Here is a 4,413-nt window from a genome sequence, read left to right on the forward strand (position 1 = left end):
ACTTTAAACAGTTCATTGTTATTGATCACAACTTGATGACTGCATTCTCACTGTTTCTCCAAGTAAACTAATAAGGACTCAGTAACTGAATAAATAATGTAGATAACATGAGAATCTAAAATCTAAATAAATTAGCAGCAAAAAGTAAACCCGTCTGCTCTGAAGATTAACCGAAGTACGTCTCGTAGCGTCTAATGAGATTCATTTGTAAAAAAACAACGGCTTTACAAACCGCCATCTCTCGCGTCATCTAACATCTCTGCGGTACGAATAAACTGAGTGCTGTTAGTCTGGTGAATTAAAATAACAAGTGGCTATTAATATTAACATTTGGTGGTCGAAACAGCTTACACGAAACACGGACCTACCTCGCTCATGGTTTAACGTGATCGTGAAGATGCGCGCGGGCTGGCGAAGATACGGCACGCGCGTCTAACGGTCGTTTCGTTCGGCGTCTTTTCACGCAGGCGACACGCCGCTTTATAAAGTATTAAACCCATGTGCTCAATGTCATCATATTTCCACCAAACCAATAGGAGTGCGTCGTCAAATCCCATCCACGCGTCACCATCTCTCTTATTCCCTTTTCGTGTGAATAGTACTGTACTGAAAGATTCGTTCTCATTATAACCGCTTTTAATAAAGTTGCATTTATATTGTTCAACTTTTTTTTAGCATACTTAACTTGTGGTCTCACTTCTTTACATCTTGGGACCCCACGGGCTGGGGAAGGTACCGGGTACCGTCTGGGTATTTTCTGTTCATACCGGAGAAAATCTTTACTGCTACAATGGTTGACATTTGCAAAATAAAGGGGAAAAGGGTTCTAGCTGATGTTTTGACATTGTATTGTATGTATTGACTAGTCGGGATTTCAGTGAATCAATATGTGATCGATATGTAGTCTATATGTAAATCTGTTCTTCTGTCCTGGGTCTGCCGAACTTCCCCATCAGTCGGCAGATGATACACATGTACTTTTAGGAAGAAATACCTGCCATGTGTACCTTGTTATGTCTGCATTTGGGATGTGTTATGTCTGCATTTGGGGTGTGTTATGTCTGCATTTGGGGTGTGTTATGTCTGCATTTGGGGTGTGTCGTTATGTCTGCATTTGGGGTGTATCGTTATGTCTGCATTTGGGGTGTGTCCTTATGTCTGCATTTGGGGTGTGTCTTTATGTCTGCATTTGGGGTGTGTCATTACGGCTGCATTTGGGCTGTGTCATTATGTCTGGCCATGACGTGTTATTAACTATTGGTGTGTTATGTCTGCATTTGAGGTGTGTTATGTCTGCATTTGGGGTGTGTTGTTACGTCTGCATTTGGGGTGTGTCATTACACCTGCATTTGGTGTGTGTTGTTATGTCTGCATTTGGGGTGTATTGTTATGTCTGCATTTGGGATGTGTTGTTACACCTGCATTTGGGGTGTGTCATTATGTCTGCATTTGGGGTGTATCATTATGTCTGCATTTGGGGTGTGTTGTTATGTCTGCATTTGGGATGTGTCTTTATGTCTGCATTTGGGGTGTGTTATGTCTGCATTTGGGGTGTGTCATCACATCTGCATTTGGGGCGTGTTGTTACGTCTGCATTTGGGGTGTGTCATTATGTCTGGCCATGACATGTGTTATTAACTATTGGTGTGTTATGTCTGCATTTGGGGTGTGTCGTTACATCTGCATTTGGGGTGTGTTGTTATGTCTGCATTTGGGGTGTGTCGTTATGTCTGTATTTGGGGTGTGTCATTACGTCTGGCCATGACATGTTATTAACTATTGGTGTGTTATGTCTGTATTTGGGGTGTGTCGTTATGTCTGGCCATGACATGTGTTATTAACTATTGTCTCCTGAAGTTGAACTTTTGTCCTCCAGGCAAGAGGACGTGCAGATTCAGATTGATGGGCATAGAGAGATGTGATCACTCTAAGGTAGCGTCCTGTGCTTTATGTCCTGTGTCTGGGTTCAGTGTCCTGTTTCAGGGCTGGGTATCCTAAACCTCAGTGCCCTGTGTCTGGTTTAAATATCCTAAACCTGTGCTGAATGTCCTGTGCCTGGACTGATTGTCCTGTGATTGGTAAAAGTGTCTTGTGATAGGGTTAAGTGTCCTGTCCCAGGGTTAAGTGTCCTGTGTCTGGACTATGCCCTGGCTATGCCCTCACTTTCTTTCTTAGTTTAATGTAAGTTTATCAGCTATTGGTGCCTCACATAACTAATCTAGCCTAAACTAAATTTAGAGTGGAAGAGTCATTGAACGAGACCTTATTTAGAGTCGGTTCTAAATGGATGACACTTGGTATAATGACACTGAATGAGTTTTAGAGGTACACAAGCATGGTCTGAGTGCAAATGACATACTGAAGAGTACTGCAGATGAAACATGTGAGATCATTGGCTTTCAATTGCAGACAAGAGATGTTAAGTTATTTATCAGGGTTGCTATGAGCAACGCTGGACAAAGTGCAACTGTGGTGGTGTCATGCCAGTGCAAACTGCAACAGTTCAGTAAAGTCCATGACGTAATTTGCTTTATGTATAAAATTGGAGGCAAAACTCACAAATGTCTAAATGCTAATATGCATGAATAAATATTAATGAAGATGATAACATACTTTTCATTAAAAAAATGGCACATCAACATGAAATGTTTTTTATATTTTTATTTTTACAGTATTTTTTGGAAAGTGCTGGTTTATGTTCCTGTGTAACATTTTTACATTGTCCTGAGACAACAAAGTCTTCGGTTATCGTCTCTCATAACCAAGAGAACAGGTCTCCCATAACTATAGTGAATGACGCTGACAGTCATAAGGCTGTTTTCAATCAAATAACACTACCCACACTTGCCCAGTGGTACAAAAGAACAGCATAAACAGGTTTCTGTCCACCTTCTAGGAGGTTAAGGCATTTCTAAACATCTATAGGCATTAAAACAAATGTGCAGACCACACAATCAGTTATTGTAATGCTGCGGAGTCAGGAGATAGGCAGTCTATGATGGTCTAGGTGAGATGTTCTGGGTGCTGCCTGTGTTTGCACATTCTCCCTATGTCTGCAGAGAGCTACATTTATTTTGTTAAGGGGCTCTTGAGATCTCAACTGTGCCAACAGCTAAGGTACGGGTTCAGCGTGGCATGTTGACCACTCACACAGAACTGACACAGAGTGACAACTAATCTACAGGACAACCATATTAATTCAGGCAGGAGTCCAATAAAGGAAACACGAAATCAGGACATAACATCTACGGAGAACCAACTACCACCACAGGGACTGAACTGAACATACGTAATACATACGGAGAACTGATAAACAACTGAAGAACTGGACTGAATATACATTAATTACATTGAACACGCGAAGACAAACCAAACAACTAAATAAGTGAGATAAAATAAAAGAAAACCAAGCTGAGAGCGCAGACAAACTTCAACAACTCAAAGACATAAATAATCACGAAAACCCATAAATATAATCGCACAAACACTTACAACACGTCACCAGAACAGTAGACCTACAAGGGAAGGCATGAACACACACAGAATATATTCCAAACAATCACAACCCAATAAACTTAAAACAGCTGACATGAATAACATTGGGCAGGATTAACACAAAAAGGGCATGACAAACCGAAGGCGAATCAACCGAAGGTAAACTGAGGGGGGAACAAAAGCAAGATACCCAGATAGAGGGCGGAGCTGAACGTTACAGTTATATTGTTATATGTGTTATATTAGTATTTTTATTGTTATACAAGTCTTTCATCTGAGCATGATGGTAAACCCAAAATACATATGGAAAAGAAAAGACAGTGATGTAGGTGTTTGAAACAAATGGCAGAATGGCAGGTGTCTCTGAATGGCTGCAGTCTCGGCTGCTCTGCCACTAGAATCAGGTTCCACTTCTGAAAGGCAACTAAAAACCCGTGCAGCGCGAGTGTCAGGGGAAAGGCGACACTGTCATGGAGCAGTGAGCATAAACAACAAGCTCGGGTAATAGACCTCATCTCTGTAATAGGCCTTGTCTCGGTAATAGGCCTCGTCTCGGTCGTAGGCCTCTTCTCGGTCGTAGGCCTCTTCTCGGTCGTAGGCCTCATTTTGGTTAAAGGCCTTGTCTCCGTAATAGGCCTCGTCTCGGTAGTAGGCCTCATTTTGGTTATAGGCCTCGTCTCGGTTATAGGCCTCGTCTCGGTTATAGGCCTCGTCTCGGTAATGGGCCTCGTCTCGGTAATGGGCCTCGTCTCGGTAATGGGCCTCGTCTCGGTAATGGGCCTCGTCTCGGTAATGGGCCTCGTCTCGGTTGTAGGCCTCGTCTCGGTTGTAGGCCTCGTCTCGGTTGTAGGCCTCGTCTCCGTTATAGGCCTCGTCTCCGTTATAGGCCTCGTCTCGGTTATAGGCCTCGTCTCGGTT

General features: G+C 42.7%; 1 protein-coding gene across 1 annotated transcript in view; it reads right to left on the reverse strand.

Moving 5' to 3' along the window:
* Window positions 1-2,686: 2,686 nt before the first annotated feature.
* The window catches only part of igsf5b (immunoglobulin superfamily, member 5b), a 10,076-nt gene continuing 8,349 nt past the window's right edge, over window positions 2,687-4,413 (reverse strand). The window contains exon 9 of the mRNA XM_076982003.1: window positions 2,687-4,413. This exon is cut by the window's right edge and continues 663 nt beyond it. The gene's annotated coding sequence lies outside the window, so the exon portion shown is untranslated.

This window comes from Brachyhypopomus gauderio, chromosome 19 (genome assembly GCF_052324685.1).
Source record: "Brachyhypopomus gauderio isolate BG-103 chromosome 19, BGAUD_0.2, whole genome shotgun sequence".
Classification (NCBI taxonomy): Eukaryota; Metazoa; Chordata; class Actinopteri; order Gymnotiformes; family Hypopomidae; genus Brachyhypopomus; species Brachyhypopomus gauderio.